This window comes from Kryptolebias marmoratus, linkage group LG24 (assembly GCF_001649575.2).
Source record: "Kryptolebias marmoratus isolate JLee-2015 linkage group LG24, ASM164957v2, whole genome shotgun sequence".
NCBI lineage: Eukaryota > Metazoa > Chordata > Actinopteri > Cyprinodontiformes > Rivulidae > Kryptolebias > Kryptolebias marmoratus.
In genome coordinates, this window is record NC_051453.1 from 2,213,306 (window position 1) to 2,233,532 (window position 20,227).

Below are 20,227 nucleotides of genomic sequence, written 5' to 3' on the forward strand. Positions count from 1 at the left end.
AAACGTGCAGTTGAGCCTTACGCCATTTTCGTTCAGCCCTACGGCAGAGTTGTCTTGCAGATTGAACTGTTTGTGCATTTCTCCATGGAGATTTCTTCCTACCAGTCACAACTTTCACTTTAATGGGGGCAATGTAATCAATGATATCTGAAAGTTTGCACTGAAACTCATCTATCAACTTATCTACGTCATTATAGTTGTGGACATTAAACTGATAATAAATAAGAAAAACATTTAGGATAAAGTTGGACGTATCACAGCAAAGGGATACAGAACAAGATGATACCCAGTAGTGAAGGGGGAGAGAGAGAGGGTTCTGCAAATGTCCAGCTAAGAGGAATGTGTCAACTTGCTGTCAACTATGTCCTGCTTTGTCACGAGACTGCAGAGTGCTAGAAATACGTAAAAGTTGCTTTTTTCACACCTTCGGCTCCTCCCGCCTTCCTTCCTCCTCTTCCTCCCCCCTCTTTCCTCCTTACACAGTAGCAGCAGTAGCCAGGCCAGTGCTAGAGCAGCTGTGACCAGAACAATAGCATTCCTCGGGTTTTAAACGCCTGGCACTTAGATTCCTAACAGTCAAATTCCTGGCGGGGAGAAGCTGGGGGTTGCTAGAGGACGCTGAGAGCTGTAAGAAGCCTTGTAAGGAGATGTACAGCTGTAAAGCACTTTGTGATCTGGCTATTTTATGAGCAGGATGGATGGGTTTGTGGTGGTAGGGGGTGAAGCTCTGTTGTCCCACCTCACGTTCCTTATTTCTCAGATGTGACATTTTCAACACTGCAGTTTAAGCAGTTTAGGTTAAGAGGCATCCTGCTGCTTTTTAAAGGCATCATGTGTTGATCGAGGCACCTGTTAGGTCAACATGTGTGTCCTGTAATGTGTTTTTTGCCCATCAGGTGCAGAAAACTACACAGATGTGGTGAAAATGACACATTAGTTTTAAGAGTGTTAAATTAGGTGTTTACAAAGGAAACAAACAAGGGATGTGATTATGTTTTTAGCAGGTAGATACTCCTCAGCTCTTATTTTTGAAAAGAAAAAAGTACAAAAACATCCTCTTTAAATTTGGTTTCATTCTTTTTTCAGACAGAAAAATAAAATGTTTGTATCAGTTGTTTTTGTAAAGCTCAAAAATATAAAACTCATAGATAATTAGTGCCTCAGTTGTTCTGTGCAAACACTGTTCATCATCCTTCATTTCTATCTAAAAAAATAAAAATGTAAACATGAAGGGCTGAAATACAGTAGGCCTCACATCTTGTGTGTTTTTACTGGTGGTTTTAGTTCACACCACCAAGAGCTGCTGAATTATCAGCCCATCTGAAATAACCCCAAAAATAACGATTCTCTCATTAACCACGCCTGTTTCACAATTTAAATATAAATGAATCTAATTTAGAAAACCTCGGGCGCGATGAAGGAGACTCATTTAGAGCCAATCTAAAATTAATGAGGGCATCTGGAGAGAGACAGAGTGGAGAGGGGCCCTGCGTGGCTTAACAGATACCAGAGTTAACAAGCTACTGTACTTTAAACGCTGGAAAATCCCCATTAATTTGAACGCAGCACTGTACTCTGAAGGATGGAAGAAGAGCTTTAATGTTCGTTCTTACACAGCAGTGGCATTCTGACTCTTGTTATTCATCAGTTTTTAGTCAATCAGTTTCCTCATGGACATGCAAGATTATATTTTTTGTCTAATTTTATGTGAAAACACTGAAGCATGTACGCAGGGTTCAACCCTGACATCTTAGTCCTGTCAAATCTAAGTTCATGAGCACATTTTTGTATTTAATTATCCACTGGGACAGAAATGAAACACATTTGCCTTCTTCCATAACAACATGTTGTTACACCGTTTGTAACTGCTGAGCGAGCGCCTCCAGCAGATGCCAGTCGGCTCCCACAGTGACTGTTTGGTTTTGCAGTTTTAATTCCCGATGGGTTTGGGTCTAGACTGATTAGGCTGAGCCCTAAAGGCCAGCGGGCTTGTCAGGTGTCTCCACACATTAATGTTGTTCTGCTTACACCCTGAGTCGACAGCACAGTGAGGCAGAGGGAGAAAAAGAAGCACTGATCTGGTCTGATAGGAGGCACAGAAGGATGGTGACGTATGGTTGTTAATTTATTCATTCAGAGTCACGGAAAAGGATATTTTTAACTGTAGCAAGGTTGGTGGCTCATAAAAGTATTACATGTTTTGCTCTGAAATAAAGAAACAACATGGCTGGTCTTCATTTAGGGTTTTACTTCTGGTAAAAATGATAAAAAAGTTAATCTTGTGACAAAAACAAAGTGGGACACAAATCATAAGTTCTTGTCACCAAAGCTAAAAAGTTTAACCACTGAAACTAAACAGTTTTACATTTCCTCAGAAAGGACATTTTTTTGTGAAGTTGCACCAATTTTAAGGAAGTAATTTTGATAAAAAAAATTTTTTGATGATGCGATTTATATTGAGAAACTATGTCGTAGAAAAATAAAAGTTTTAGATGAAAAGAAAAACAATAACAAAGGTTGTGATTTTTTTGTGACATGTAGTGAAGCAGGTGGATGTTAAGTTTTCCTTCCTGGCAACTTTTATTTTCTGTCAGTAATAGCAGCGAGTTGGTGGAAGCTACCTCGACATTTTTGTTAGCCTTTAACCCTAAAACCAACTGAGTGTCAACACAACCGACATCTCCTGCTGGATTCAGACAAACTTGTATTGTGTCTGTGCACAAACAACTTCCTGCATGCAGACGTCCAACTTGTCAGTAGGGGGTGGGTTACTCATCTCCCCCTCTTCCAAAATAACTCTTCCTGCTTCTGACCTCCAACCTCATCCTACCCCACCCACACCCAGCACTTACACAGCATGGTGCAGCTATAGGAGGGGGAGGTGCTAACGGGGACAGGGCATAGGCAGAGGAGGTGATGTTGGGTTTTAGTGTGTGTGTGTGTGCGTGTTTGGAGGGGGGGGGGCTTGTTCTGAAGACGAGGAGAAATAAAGTGTAGGAGGTGCAGGGGGAGGAGGAGAGATGAGGAGACCTGCTGAGATGGCAGCCTATATACACTCCTCCTTCCTGCTATACTTCTGCCTCCATCCCACTCCTCTTTCCTCCCCCCAACTCCCCCTCCTCTGTCTCCAGCCGTGGGGGTAAAGTACATTACATGCTTGCTAATCAAACCTCCATTACAAGTTTGGAAGGAATGAAACAAGAATCTCGAGTGTTTTTCTTTCTTCTCCTCACCTTCCTTACTCCCAAAACTCCCCTCACTGTTGAATAGCATGAAATATGAGAGTATTACTCCAACCATGACAATCTGAAAGTATACCAGGAACAAGGCAACATTTAAGCAAATCAGCAATTATGAGCTTGGTAACCTAAAATATAAGATGCAAAAATAAAGTTTAATCACACAACCTGGTTCCACAGAAAACCTGCAATTGGAAAAAAATATAACTTTATTTGTGCTGATAAACATAAATTATATGTTTGTGTGTGTAAAACCTCAGCACACTTTTTTTAAGTGCTGTATTTTAAAGGGAGATTATTTTTCTTGCCATTTTTTATTTTTCTTTTGCAGGTGGGGCAGGACTCACCTGGTTGAAATGATTTGCAAAATACAAAAGATCACGTGACAAAGACCATTTTAATGCAAGTCTTTCTTCAGCCCAACAAATAAAATATATTCACCACCTGAAAACAAAAGTGGGAATTATATCTAAAGTGGGTATTTAGGGTATTGGCTGAAATGGGAGATTAATTTGGCTGAAAATCAAATAGGTAACTCAACTACCAAAACCATCCAAACATAAATTTGTTTTAGAGTTTAAACAAGCACGCCTGCCACCGACGTTTTACAAAATGTGGTCAGATTGTATCCCTGAAAGTGTTAACTACTTGATGCAGAAAACCCAAACTGTGACGACCTACTGGCGATGCAGTCTGTACTGAGCAGAATTTTCCTAAAAATTATGCCTCTGTCAAACAAAACAGAAAAATACCAGGTTGCAATAGACTCAGACTTGCTTGTAATTCTTATAAAATAATTAGATTTTGTCTGTGAACGATTGTATTTTTTTGTCATTTTAGTTGTCATAAATTACCTTTATTCCTTCGATTCTGTGGTTCTGTCAGTTAAAATACTATTTGTTCTAAAACATTCATGTGCTACAACTAATGCTGTGTTCCTGTGTTTTCAGGTTTTTAAAATACCACCTTAAACCTTTAGTTGTTCACTTGCTTATTATGTTTCTCAAAAGTGCTCTGAACCTTTAACTTTTAGTCTGATATGGGTTGTTTTGTTGATGTTTTGCAGCAAACTTCAGGTGTGGTTTACCTGCCTTTTTGATATTTCCATGTGGTCACTCTGCTCTTCATATCTTATCTGTCAAAAAGTGAAAACAACAGTTTTCCGTTATTTACAGAAAGGTGCTCATGAGAGGACACACTCAGAAGGGAAAGTCTTTTTTTTAATTTGCTTTGAACAGACAAGTAAACAGCTACTGATGTTAAAACCCAGTGCAGTGGTTCAAACCTTTATGTTTATATGTATTCAAATAGCAATAACAAACCAAAAAAAACCCAAAAAAATCCCATTTCAGAAGTTGTCAGAGGTTGTCGAGTTATGAAGCTTACAGTGTTTAGTCTAAACAGGTTGGCATTGCAAAGAAATGCTAGTGTGGCAAATTATACCAAATGCTGTGGTTTATTTAAAATCTACATTTTTTATAATTAGTTGCTATTATTACTCAGACTTACCATAGTCAAATTAGACTTCTTAATTTTCTGAACCAGTCAGCTATCAGGCTGGATTTTCAGTTACAAACAACTGTTAAACTAACAAAAGCTTATAAAGTGAAGTGGAGCACTGATTTGAATAAGCTGAAAAAGCCTCTTCAGAGTGCTGTGGTTGGATAACCATTCAGAAGATCAGAGGATGAGGTCTGCACAATACCACAGTGACACATACTGGATCTCCTGCACACAATATTTGAACTTACGTATTAAAACCAATATACAGGAACACAAAAGATACAGGAGACTGTCTTAAAGCAGTAATTATGAATGCATTAAACCAAAGCTGAAATAGCTGTCTTAAAAGCATGAGCTCTTCGGGCACAAATAGCCAGCTTTAAAAATATAATATCTCTTTTTTGTAGTTGTACTTTGTAAACATAGGGAAAATCATTTAAGTCCACTTAGCAATCAGCCATTGTAATACTACTATAACTACCATTAGTCATAAACTCCATATTTGTAGTGCTATTAAGAGACAGAAGCTTAAAGAAGAGTAATTTCAGTAACACTGATACAGTAACTCAAAATACACTTTACTGCTAACAGTTTAATTTTCATTGTATTATTATTAGAAGTGTCATTTCCCTACAGAAGTTTGTTTTAACCAGAATAAGACTGTAACAGACACTATTATTTAAAAACTAAAACCAAAACATGTTTTTGTTGATAACAATTATACTTTTTATATTTTGTTGCTCTTATTTTCAATTTGATTCTCTCTTGTGGGCATTATAATCTCAAATAAAGCTGTATTATTTTCAAATTATTGCCAATATAATATAAGAGTTTTCCCCTTCAGGCAGGTCTCTATATCCACTTATTGTTTTTAGGAAAGGTTTAGATTTTATGACCTAAAATATAATTTGGACCAACATCTAAGTCAACCTAAGTGAAATTATTCCTTGAGGTATTACTGTAGTTTCTGATAGATGCTTTTTGTTTTACTCTTGTCCAAAATGTCCCTTGGGATTGTTAAACCTGATTAAGGTTTTTGAATCTGTGTGGCAGAAATGTTGGATAAACAAAGAAACAGAGTATCATTGTTCACACAGAAACATTTTTTTCTAAGCAATCTTTTTATTTGTTGTTTAAAAAAAATCTCACATACATATCACAGCTTCTAAAAATGTTTTCATCCAAACAAAACCACCAAAATTGATCCAAAGTACTGTAGGAGCACTGCCACACAACTACACCAAAAACAGGAAGTAGGCGTGGAGCATGGTGCATTAACCTTACATAGGTTTAACACGTGAACACCACAATAAAATAAGGATGGCAAATTGTTAAATATTGTCAAATAGGAGGTGAGGCTATGACATCTTTGTTTTTAAAAAGTTGCATTTTGGCTGTCTACTCATAAATTCAGGGGTGGCATTTCAAGATGTTTCTCACTCTGGAACCCGTTTCCAAAAACATACAGTTTTGGGGCTCCTAAACCAGTCGTGATTTTCCGATGTTGATTGTGAAAAAGGAATTTTGTAACGCCAATAGATGCCTAAAACCCTCTGCACCACTTCAAATAAAATCATCTCTGAATTTAGTTAGATAAAAACCATCCTGTTTTTAGCAGGGTTTTCAATGTGAAAGATGTGCATTCATGTCATACAACAATTTACCAAACTGATCTAAAGTTGTTGAGAATGAATGATTAAAACAGCTTCTAAGATGTTAATTTGATGGTATCAAATGCGTAATGATAACATTCTGAAAAACAAAATCATTAAACTAATAAATGTGGAATTATTTATTTATTTTATTTTTAATTTTGGCAGCAATTAATTATTTTAACTGAATCCAATTTTTTAATTTGAGAAAATATGGTAATTGGATTTAGTGAACACCTCTGAGTGTAGATTGTTTAGAGGATTATGGTCAGGGAAGCCTTGAGTCATTGGTATTTACCATCAACTTTCACACACACACACAGAAACACACAGTTCTTCTACTCACTAATTCAAAATATTTAATTAATGTTTTAAGGTCATAGCTGCTTTAGTTAGTCCTTCAGTGGTTTATTGGGTATGTAATAACCTTTTTTCCCCATTATTTTAGGTATTTGGCATGGTCACCTTTTAGTTTTGATTACCTTAAAGAGAACTTAGTTTGTCAAAGTTGCAGTTTTTTGTAACTTTTTCTTCAGTTTTATTTATTTTTTGGTTGGTTGGCAGTACGTGTGAAAAGTTAGTAAAATAATAAACAAAGCAGGTAATTCTCATTTTTTGTACAACACAGGTAGGCTTTCTGAGATTGGTCCCATGTGGAGATAATGGCCTAAATTTGCTTTGGGGCCCACAACCATGGCCCCCGTGGTGCTCTCCCAGGGGAATTGAAGTATGGAGAACCAGGTCTACAGCTTTCAGTCACTCATTTCATTCACATGCAATAAGTCAAGCATGTTCCTAATGAGTGCTGGGCTTTATCAAAACAATACTTGTTTTGGGTTATGTTAAACTTATTTTTGTAGATAATACCGTTCTGTTGGCTCACAGTAGCAGAGAGTCGGGCAGCTATAAAAGGCTAAGTATACAGCGAGGGATGCTGTGGGTTTTCATCACAATCTTCAAAGTAAATTAGCTTTTTTTATACCTGTGTGAACGGCTTCTTAGAATCTCAAAAAAGAGCTGGAGTTGGATGGAAGAAATGCAAAACCACAGACCTTTAAAAGCGCTATCACCTGACATAATATTTTATTTATATTTAAACTATCTTGAAGTTTATCACATGCAGAATGTTAAAAATAGAAATAAAATGAAAGACTTTAATGTAGCATGTTCATATTACGTGAATCATGGCTGACAGTAGGAGAAATTGAGAAGAGAAAAATCTCCTCTCTGAAGTAGTTTTTCAGGTTTCTTACACATGTCTTTGAAGGAGGAAATGGAAACAAGCATACAGACTCATTATGGGCTGTAACATGAATATGGGTCAGTAAGTTGACAAAGCTAGTGACCTCGAGCCAAGTTGTTGGAAAGGAGGGGAGGATTCAGGAAGGGTAAACAGTGTGTGATAATTCAGGTGAAGGAGGTGAAGGGAGGTTCTTGGCCCCATACTGAAATCTGAGATAGCATTGAGAAAGACAGACAGGGTGTGTGTGTGTGTGTGTGTGTGTGTGTGTGTGTGGTGGTGGTGGACTTGGGCAGGTATTACTCTTGTCATGATGACCTTAATCTGTTTACACTGTCACATTAATGGAACTTTTCCTTCCGATGGTGACAAAAATCACATTTCAAAGAGTTTACTCAGTTTGAAAGTTAGAAGAAGTTTAAAGTTAGGCTCAGGGGAGTAGTAGTGGGAGTTAAGACATAAGTAAGTCTCCAAGAACTGAATGTTGCCCGATGTAATGTCCTCAGAAGGCTCAGATACACACCATCTCAAGTGAAAGCCTCAGTGGCTTAAACTGACTGAGAATCAAGACAAATAGATACACATAAACATAAAGACACATACATGCATCATGGCTGAAAGAAAGAAGGCGGAAGGCAGGGTGAAAAGAGAGGATTGACAGAAGAGATGGAGGTGAAACAGAGGAAGAGTGGGAAGGGAACACGGGGGTAAAGGAGCACCCAGCGGGTGACTTGGAGAAGGAAGAATGGGCCATGAACAGTTCACTTAGCCCAGCTGACTTTTCTTAGCAACAGTTTACATTGATTAAATTATCAAAAAGGCTTTTTTTTTTACCATTGTGGTTTTAAATTATTTGTTTTTTCATTTAAGGTGCAGTTTTCGTAAATCTCAACAAAAGTTGTTTGTTGATATTATCTAATTTTCCAAAACATTGTCTCCTCACTGAATCCAGTTTACTTTAATATAAAAACATTTCTTATCTGAGAGTAAAATTTATGTCACCAGGAGAAAAAATATAGACTCTATATTGACCAGAGTTAAAATAAAATATAAAATAAAAATATTTTTTAGCAATAGTGACCAATGACAGAAGCTTATATTAGTTCATATATTTTAAATGATAAAATTATTACCCTCAGTCATCAGTTTTACTCTAAACTGTCATGTGATGAATGCTAATGCTTAAGGTTTTGGCAAAATATGTTTAGATGTAATTCAATAAATCATGTGCAAGTTACAATGGAAATATGTAATTAGAAACATATAATTATGCAAATTAAAACAGGTTTTTTTTTTACATTGAACGTACAACTTTAGTTTTCAGTTTTAATAATGTTAAATCACTAAAATGTTCATTTTGCCTGTTTAGTAAGGGTTTCAAAGTTAATTTGAATAAAATAATAAGAAGAATAAAAATGTTCTTTTATGGGCAGAAATAAAGTTAATGAATCCTGTATGTAAAATTTAGTTTTCTGTCTTTGTGTGGTACACTTTCTACTTTTTGTAAAAAATAGAAATTACATTACTTTTTTGCTGTAAAGATATTTATTGCAGAAAAAAAAACTTCTAAACTGAGTGTTGTTCATATAAAGTTAAAAAAGTTGATCAGATTATCCTTTAAAACAGATTTTAAGTAAAACTGCTGTTGGTGAGCAACATCTAACTAAAAAGTACATTTAAAAAGGTAGCATAAATTAACATCTGTACTAACCTGGTATTCAGGTAATGTTGTAATAAAGGGCTATTTCATGCAAGAGAGAAATTTCTCAAGACTTTCAGTATTAAAAATCCATTAAGGTGCCTTCCTTCCAGCTCTCCTCTATTTTGTTTGAGACTTTTTAAATTATTCAGTTCTCACAACAAAATCTTAACACAAAACAAATGATGCTAGCAATCTGTGGCCATGAAAACCACATCTAACATCCAGGATTTTCTTTCTATGGCAGCATCACTGTATAATGCAGAAAGAAACAGGTGCAATTTTGCCCAAAAAGTGTTGCTCTAAGTCTCAGTGAGGGGGGTGGGGTGGTGGGGGTGGATGATGGACAGCCAGTGGGGGGGATTGGGGTAATGGGGGATGGAGGGATGAAGGGAGGTGTATAGTGCTGCAGAAACTTCCCATGCTGGCCTCCCAGTGTGGCTACGTAATGAGGGCAAGGGATACACACTTGACACACACACACATACATGCACACAGTCACAGACACACACTCGGGGCTGAGCATGGCCCCACGGCTGATTAGCGGCACACAAAGGGCCCAAACAGAAGTAGCAGAGGGCACACAATAGGAGCAGGGCCTCAAGGCGTGGTTTACTTCTGCCCCAAGGGAGGGGGCGAGAGAGGTAGAGTGACTGAGGGAGGCGAAGTGAGAGAGGGTCCCACTGAGTTAGACTGGCAACCAAAGGCAGTTTCAGGGTGGAGGTGGAGGTTTGGTGGGGTTACAAAAGTGACAGAAGTAAAGAGGAGTTTTGTTTTTGTGCTGATAAAGATGTTCCTACTGAAATGTAACCTTAGTGTCAGGAAAAGAAGTGGATGGTTCTGGTTCAACACATCTGCTTCGCTCAGCAGATACATATGATGTAAACAGAACTTCTGATGTAGAACAGATTGGAAGTCAGTGATTGGAAGATGTAGTGGAAACAGATGGATGCAGGAAAAAGTAAAAGGTTTAAAATTTACACAAATTCATTCTGAACATGAATGTAATGACTGTGTTTGGCTGCTTGCTTTGTTCATTTTTTGGATTGTGTAACAAACGCCTTTAATAGAAGAAAAGAAAATCAAAACAATACTTGCACAAAGTTATAAAATAGGTTTAGTTTTGTTTAAAGTTTTTTGACAAGGCCTGCTTTTGATTCCAATTCAGTTTAAACTGCTGTAAATAATCACATGACCTGAAAAAGACCACATTTGATGTATGATGACCAAATATTACACCTTGAACTAAGAAGCTGATGTCTAAGAGAATTTACATCCAAATAATCATCAAACTGAAATGTTTAGGTGATCATTTGGACAAAAAAAAACATCTTTTGGAGAATGGTCTATGGTTAAACAACGGGTTTTATGGCCATAAAAACTAGTGGCACTTTGAACAGTAAATGTGGAGCTTTTGACTTCAGTATTATTGTAAGCAGTGGTAGTGGGAATATCATGGTCAGGTGTTGCTATGCTGACATGGAACATGTTTAAATTAAATATTATTGCACCCAGATACACATATTCAGACACCAGCTCCCTGCAACGCTGCACAGGATCAAACGGGAATAGTGGCTGGATGGATGGATGGATGGATGGATGGATGGATGGATGGATGGATGGATGGATGGATGGATGGATGGATGGGAGCTGGTTCCTATCTCCAGCAGTCAAACAGATATTTCAGAATGTTACTTTTTAAAATATTTCTTTAGAGTGTAATAAAGCATGTTAGTACACAAATTTACATGCAGTCTGTTTGATAATATCCCTGATTAAACTCGTGAAAATGATGAATATGGTTAAGCCTCAGTTAATCCTGTGACTCAGAGTTTTCTGTTGGCAGTCAGGTCTGGTATCATGTTGATGCAAACTTCACTGAGCACACTTCCAGCACCAAACCCACTATTGTAATAAAAATTACTTTAACTATTTGAGACCCAGATTCTATTTTTCATGGTTGTATAAAAGTCAAATCCCTCACTGGCTCTTCTGGTTAGGACATGCATGACAATGTGAGATCTGCACCACAAAGAGTTAAAAAATTGATCTCTTGGTTCCTCGTGTAAATTCAGTGAGACAGTGTGTGTGAAGATGTGTGTGTGGGTGTATGTGTGTGATGGTAGTGCTGGGGTCTTCTTTAGGTGCTTCTGTGTAAAATAACATGGAAAAGGTGATTTTCCACTATAGTGAGGTTTCCACAGTGTGTTCCCCCAGGCAGCAGCAGAAACATGATTGAATTTTGAATGTGTGTGTGAGTGTGTGTGTGTGTGTCTCTGAGGAGAAATTGGTTTGACTTGACTAAGACACCCCGTACCTCTGCTACACCTCCATCAGCATGTCATGTCTTACTTGTAGGCCTCATGTGCCTGTGCAAACTGAAAAAAATGCTGTTTTTATATGTTTCTTCCAATACAAAAATCTTTTGCTCATTTTTCTTCAAAAGCAGACTTTTAGATTTTCCTATAAAACATTAGTCTGGATTTACTTTCAAGGAAAGAGAAAGACAGAGCTGGACTCCCATCACTTTGAACAGATCAATAATACTGTGTCTGTTTCTCCCTGTAGGTGATGCTGATGGTGCAACATCAGCCTGGCACGAGAAATGAAGAAGATGCTGACATTTCACACATGCAGAAGGAAAGGGGAATTTACTGTCAGGAGAGAAAAAACATTTCCAGATGAAGAAAAAAGTGGATCCAACTGATTCAAGGTGAACTGGATTGATGTGGAAAGAAGTAAATAGAAGACTTCACCTGGAATACTGCATGAAAAAGACCTGAGAAAAACATTTAAAGGATTGAGATTTTAATTATTGTGCTGTCCACTTAGCCTATTTCCATGTTTATTTCATATATATGTGCAACTACAACATGTCCATAGACCTTTCTATATATACAATCGTTGTAGAATGAAATAATATAAAAAAGGAAGGAACAATGGTCTTTTTTGTACTGGAATGTTGCTTCAAACTCAGACTTCTCTAGTTTAATTCTTAAAGTGTTTTACAGAAGGATACTGAATTCCACTTTGCTCCACAATATTAATTTCTGTCTAAAGATATAGTTTATTGTTTTTATTTGTATCTATTATTAGTTTGGTAATTTGTCTTCAATAAACACGTAATGTTTGACCCAGACTATTCCTCTCATACCTTCTAATTTTGTACCCATTAGGCTGAAGATAATGTGTGTTCAGGGTAACTTGTGCTGTGAAAGCATCTCATTTATATTTTTTGGTAAAATTGAAGGATTACACGTAAACAAAAGATTTCTTTTCACTGAATTTTATTATAAAAGTTGTGGTGTTCTAATTTTAAGACTACCCTGTTTCTTTTTCTCTATAAATTTTTATATTTTATACTATTTCCCAAAGCTATTTGCTTTTTTCACTGTACTTTTCACAACTCGGGATAAAATTGAAAGTGCAGCAGTTTTGTTTGTGACAAAAACAACAAGAATTGAGCCAAATCAAACTGATGTTAATGCAGTTTTCCTTTTTATGGAAACACAAGTTTCCATAAATTCCAAAGTTGTAATGTTTAACTCAGTAGAGACAGTGTTATTACGATTAGCAGATCCGTTTTGCAAGAAGGTAATTTTAAGATTTCATCACATTTGTTGCATGTAAGTGATTCATGGATGATTAATTACCTTATGAAAACTATTTTTCCCTCATTTGACTTTCAACAAAATATCTTTAGTTTTGTGCATCTGTTGATGTTTTTGAATGCATCAATATTTTAGGATGCATTAGATAGTACACATGAAGCACAGTTAATGTGTACATGTAATATAAATAATTACAGAAAATAAAAGTTTCTTCCAGTCACTTCCAGGAGTTTTCATCCACAACAATGTACAGTAGTAGTAGTAGCCCCTGGTTATCTGCAGCGCTCAGTGTAAGTGATCACACTGCTGTGGTGATAACTCACAGGAACTGATAAACTGACACCCACAGGTTGTGTTTCTGAGTCATTTTAGACTTTTCATGTCGATTCCTTTCCTTCTGTCTTTTTGCAGCTTCCTCATCATCATCCTCTGTGCCTCAGGTGATGAAACTGACTCAGTTACATCACACCAAATAACCCTCACCCAACTTTTGCCTCCTCCCATCTACACTCACAAACCACACACACTTTTGTTTGTCTACACTCAAGAACCACATTAGTGTGTTTGACCTTATTGATTAAGTGTTTTCCATTGATAAAAATCAGGATGATCAATCACCGATGACTCTGTTTACAGGGCGGAGATGAGGTGATAGTGATGGATTACAGATTAATCAGTAAACAGAGTTCATTGAAGAGCACAAAGACACACGCACACACACACACACAATGTATGTGTAGATACTAAACAATGGAAAACCCACTCTATAAAAAAAAAAAAAAAAAAACACTTTTTTCAGAGCCAAACAGTAACAGCCTGGTAGATTTTAGATTGTCACATGCTTTTTATATCAAATTTTTACCTGCATCAACTTTTTTATTTTTAGTTTTGATGAATCAAACCAATTTTAAAACTCAACAAGGGCTTGATTTAGCAGGTAGGTGAAACATTGTAGTGACATAAATTTAGTTAAAATAATATTGCAAGATATTGAAAGAAATTTGGTTTTACAAAAATTCAGGCATCAAAAAATAGTAGGCTCTACGACATACCCAGGTCATTAAAATCTACTTGTTACAAAATGTATATAATAATAATAATAATATATATATATATTTAAGCTGTTATGATTTGGCCAAAGAGCAGAAAAGAGAAGACTTTTTTTGCTTCCCTTCTGTAATTGTTTCCACCAGTCACTGGTCCGGTGGAATGATGGGATGATCTGGTGAGTGTGCGAGTGTTGGAGAGAATACTTGCTGGCCCCCAGAGCATCCTTTGTGTTGCTGGAATTAACTATGACTTGTCACGTGTAACCGGCTGCTAACCTCCAACCCCATTCAGGAATCATCGCCTGTGTATGTGTGAGAGAGACAGAGAGAAAGAGGTCAAGCTGTCACAAACACAAGCAAAATCATTGTCCCCAGTGGAAAAACACAAATGCACTCAACCAGTACAAACACACACACTCTCTCTTACACACACACACACACTAGAAGTTCTCACTCTGAAGCCCACCTGCTGAATTTGATGCATGACTTTGATGAACCTGTAATATTTTTTGAGTTAAAAAAAAGAGTGTCACAGAATCTGCTTTGACTGAAGCACAAACTAGTAATTCCTCATCATGTCATGACACATTTTTCAGTCACTTTGTGCTGATTGAGTATTAGAAGAGTCCTACTGAAGCGCAGACTGTAACTGAGACTGATAACGCTAACTGCCTGATGACACAAATCACAACAGTTTCAGTCTGAGAGACAACAGACAAGACTCAATAAACAACCCTGTTGTCTCCAGTGTCTGGTCCTTTTCACAAATGTCATTCATTAAAGTCAATGTTCTTTTTTTTCAACAATACAATATGTTGGGGGTAATTTTTGGTGATTTTTACCCCTCATTATTCTTACTTAATAATGTTATATCATTAGGTTAGAATAATATGCATATCCCGAATCTGCAGAGTACATGTGAATAAATTGTTTTGACCACTTTTCTAATTACTGGCCTCTAATTAACTTTGAACCACAAGTGAAGAGCATAAAATCAATAATGACTCATTTATTACTAATTACTTAAGCCATTTTCACAAATTAAAAGTATGAAGAATGAATTGTTATCATACATGTTCTTGCCCTGAATTCTCCGGAGAAATACTTGCTGAGTTCAGTAAGGAGCTCATACAGAGATTCTCTATAATAATGGGAATACTTTTTAAAGCTGTTAAAATGGATTTAGTTGCTGTTTTAGTTGCCTACAAGAACTGTTGTTTTTCTTTCTTCTTCTATTCCTTTAAACTGAGTGTTCCATCTCATAATTTACATCTTTTTATGTTTTGTATTTTTTTAAACAGACCAAATCTTGTCTGTATAAATGATATTATTTTAATTTAGTCCAATACACTATATTCTAAGTTTATAAAATTCAGAAATTCAGATTTTGTATTGTGTTTCCTAATTAACTTATGTGTCTTAATTAGTTTTTTATAGTTTTTTTATTTTATTTTTGGTTAACCAGCAAGATCTTTGGTCTTTGTAAAGCATCCGATTACTGACATAAAAATAAATATTTATGACCTTTGTCTTGCATATTGGGACATCTCATGAAGTTCAAAGCTTGGAACTCCACACTCTCCAGTTTTGAATTGAGAAAGCTCCTGGGATGGGAAGGAAACCATCTTCAGCTGAAGTCCTTTCAAAAAGACACACACAAAAAAACAAAACAAAAAACAGATAGCTTTTTGTATTAAAGTCTGACGGTTAAACAGAAACCCACAACCTTTAAAACATGTCCTTTAATGTTCTGGATTATTTCTTTGTTGCCTTGAGAAGGAAGCTCAATCACTTTGAGCAGGATCTTCTCTGCCATTGACCACTGAGCAGCTCAGGACTGTGTGTGAGGCTGTACGAGGACATGTGTGTTGCCCAATCATTTGGAGCATGAAGAACAGAAAGAGTTTGCAGATTAAGGGAAGCTCAGGGGATTAAGGTCATTTCCTGTGTTAAAGCTGTAAATTAGCCCTTCAATACCATGGGGAAAACATACTAAGTGCCATAGTCCTGCTAAACACAACTTTTGGAACTATATTGTCAATGAACTTCATATGCAAGAAGTCCCTGTATGGCCAGTAATACATAGACCATGAATGACTATCTTTTCTTAAAAAAAAAAATCTTTAGAGGTGTTCACATTGGAGTTCACACTGGTTATATCCATATTTATGTTAAAAAAATCTAAACTCTCAGCACCATTTTCCAGTGTCAATGTATGAATTGAAGAATGCTGTTGAGCTTTAAGTCCTGTTGCTTAAATTTGAAAAGTTGCTCCTGAGCCAACCACAATTTTTTTAGAACAATATCCTTTAAGCTGTAGAGACAAAAATGATATATCTAGCCATGATGCAGCAAATGAGTACAAACAAAGGTTCTATGACATTTGATGACATGTCAAGATGGTAATTCAGTAAGTTGAATTAGGTGTGTTGGAGCAGGGAACCATCTAAAACATGCAGGAGAGTGGGCCATAAGAACCAGACCTCTGTAGTATGCATTGTATTTTAACAAAGCTTTAATCGATTTAATTATAAAACCAGGAGCTGATGAGATGATTATTTTTAGTTATTGTATGTCTTGTCTTGATATGCAAAACCTTCAACTTGGCTTTAGTTTTTTACTATGATTGTAGCATTCTTGTCCTACCTGCATTGCTTTTCAGTCACTTGCATCAACCGGTCTTTCCTGCATTGTGTAAAGTTGGATTGACATTAAAAATGTAGCACCTGCTGTATGATGGCAACATTTCTTTTTGTTTCCACAAACATTTGGTTAAAAATACTAATGACGAAAAGCTTAGAAATGTTTCTTCTGTAATTTTTAGCCAGTCAAAATGCAGAATATCATCTTAATTTGGGGCATGAAAAACAGATAAAATCTCTGCAGTCCCACACAAAAAGTGACACCTTGTTGCTCAAGATTGAATGTACAGAAGTTGGGTTTCAGTACCAGTTACATTTGTTCTGTCTTATCATGACTTTGGTCTTTTCAGTTCTCCACTCGTATCCTTTCTGTCTCCTAAAGTCGTCTCTATGTGGCATTCTGTTGTGAATTATTTCTTCCCTTTTCTCCTCATCATTCTCAAACTGTCTTCTCTTCTCTCTCCCAGAAGCTCTTTGTTGATTGACTGGGGAACTCTTTCACAAGCTAGACAGACTTTAGTGTATTTTTAGTAAAGCACAGAGTAGCAACATTGTAGCGGGTTTCGACAACAGACGTATTATTTAGAGTGTGTGTATATATGCAAGTGAAACATGAAGTTAGGAAGTATCCACTACGTGTGTGTAATAATGTATTATTGAGAATTTACATTCACCACTGTTAGCCAAAACTAGAACAGCGAGGCCTGTTTTTTTAGTGAAAAGAGCTTTTTTTGTGATCTGCTAGTGACTATCACCACCACTCTGCAGCCTCCACCAACATTAACACACAATTCACTGTGGCACAAGTTGACTTACTGTCTAAAAATAAATGAAACATATTTGAGAACTATTCTGAGATTCAGCTTCAGATAATAGAGAGCAATGCTTACAATGAAACTGGTCGTAATCAAAAGTTGAATTAAAATATTTGTGAGCAGTTTTAATTCAGATTTGTTAGTTTTAATATTCTTGGTGTGTTTCTGAAAACATCAAGAAACAGTGATGAACAAACATACCAAACATTTGCCAAACATGTCATTGATAGCAAAAGAAAAAAAACAAAAACATTTTTTTTGATAACTAATATGTTCTTTATGCAGTCTTGTTTATTTAGGTTATTGTGTATTTAATGAGATTTTAATATATCCTATTTAAGTGAGTAATTGACAGAATATTGTCATTGTCAGGCAAAAACCTTATTTCTCCATTTTCTTTTGTTATGAACATGTTTTTGCATTAATCAGCTTTACAGGTCAACTTTCACATCTGTCTGTGTTTCTATGAATAACTATCCAATGAAAAGTATCAAAAAGAGCTTGTGACTTAACATTTAAACTTTAATATTATCAAGCAAGAGCTTATAAAGGTATTTCGTATTAAATAGAGCTGATATGCACAAGTACAGCCTTTTCTTTGCACAACCATCAACACATCTGTAAAAAATATTGACCTTCAGCTGTCTGTTCAAATATCTTAAAATATATACAGACAGACAAAATTATTTTGTACTTTGCTCATTCCAACGACTGACTCTGCATGCATTTATTTGTGCAGAGGCACCGGCTCCAATCGTCCATGTTGGGGCATGTGCAATGGCTCAGATGTGTTGCATAAAATATATATGCGCCAGGCACATATGTATCTTGACAATGCAGATGTATTGAAGCAGATGCTGCTTGTATAAAAGCACAACTTACTCTGCTTGTTTTTAGACAAACATTATAAATAATCCTATTTTTTAGGAGCTTAATCCTTGATTTAAATATAATTGCATTTTTAAATTTCTTCTAACATCAAGCCACTGACTACACAGAGTTTATTGGTATTAAAAGAAGTATATATTTTCTTTTATTTGCTGAAAGGTTTTTGACCAACAGCAATGATATAGAAGTTTGTTTGGGGGGTTATTGTTGTTTAAGTTTGGGTTTATTTGTGTCTTGTATTTAGTTGTTTGGTTTCCTTTATGTTTAGTTTGGGTTTAGTTCTGTATTTGTTTCATGTCATCATTCACTTCTCCTCAGTCAGTCTCTTGTTTTCCTGCCACGCCCACCTTCACCTGATCCTAGTTGTAATCACTCACCTGAGCCCACTTCCCCTAATGACCCTCTGTTTTAAAACTTGGTCATTTCCTCCACTTAAGGTTGGTTCATTGTTGCGTCCATGCGTAGTCTCATTAGTTTGGTGTCTTGCCTCATGTTTTACCCCGTTAGGATTTTTGTTATGTTTAGTTTTGCTGCCATGTCAGCCTTTGTTTTTGGTTATCCTTTATTTTAATAAATCAGTTCTTTTTCTGAAGATGAGCCTGTGCTCTGGGTTCACCTCCTTCTTCACCACACATGACAATAAGTCTTTTGTAAATGAAATTGTTGCAGAGTATTATATTCCCTGCTGGAGTCATGTTTTACTTTGTAGATTTTTGTAATCTGTTATCAGCCACAGTGGGAGGTGCAAAGTTGACATTCACTTACTTCATGTCTCTCTAGTTAAGGGTCTTAAATGCCTAAAATGGAAAGTGTGCACATACTGGAATCAAACATGGCAGTGCAATTCCAAAAGTAAAGCAAGTGACCTCTCTGTGCCACCCAGAGACACACTTAAAGACACACAAACACCCACAGTGTCTTCCTCATCAACACAGTCCTCTCTGTTTTTCTATTGAAGAGCTGAGCTGGCCTGGTGGTTTAATTAAGATGAAAATGCCCACAAAAACCTTTAAACGTTTGAATTATGAACCCCTGTGGAGCAGAAAGAAAATAGAACGATAGAAAGATAAAAGGAGAGAGCAAATGATGACGAATAACCAAATCCTGTTTGTAAGAAGACATCAACTCTTAAAATTTTAACTTAAAAATAGTAAGAGTAGATATATTAAACTCTCCATGACTCTGTGTGATTGGACAGCTCCTACTAATCTAGGGAAACTTTTTTTATGCATTGCTTACTTTCTTCCATCATTTCAACATTTGTGTTTTCAAGCTAATGGTTCTGTTTCCCTTTTTCTTTTCTTTTTTTTTGGCTATGCTAATACTTTTTCTTTTCAGTGTTAGTGATTTGTATTTCATGATTTGTAAGGAAGATGCAGAAATAAATAACAAATGTCTATAAAGACTGCCTTCTATTTTTGTCATAAATTACTTTAATTTTCATCATCAATACATGTCTCCGTCATCGTAAAACTGTAAAATGAATGTAAAAAATCTGAAACACTCTTCAAACTCAGATAATAATTAGCATTTTTACTAATATCATTATGTAAGGCTTTTCTTTCCTCAATCAAATCACAAATGAGGGCTTTAAAACTGAATGATAACCTAAATGAGAGGTCAACAGCTAAAATAGATTAATTGTCATGTCGTTGTCTACTCATCATCCACTTATCAAAATAATGAGTACACACACTGGTCCAACACAAAACTGCATTTTATCAACACACCAGACTGACCACCTTGAATGCACATTGAGTTACGTTCAGCTAGACACTGAATTTATTTTCAGTTGTGCAAAAAAAACAAGCTTATGTAAGAAAAAATCACCAATGACGTCACTTTAAAATTTATTGAGTATTACTTCACACACACAAACATGCACAAAG

The 20,227-nt window shown here is 36.2% G+C and overlaps 1 non-coding gene across 2 annotated transcripts in view; it reads left to right on the top strand.

Moving 5' to 3' along the window:
• Positions 1-12,472, top strand: part of LOC108248624 — a 137,389-nt gene extending 124,917 nt beyond the window's left edge. For both annotated transcript variants that reach the window (XR_001809143.3, XR_001809142.3), the window contains one exon: positions 11,902-12,472. This is a non-coding gene — a transcript (SRY-box transcription factor 2). The remainder of the gene's footprint in view (positions 1-11,901) is intronic.
• Positions 12,473-20,227: the final 7,755 nt, after the last annotated feature.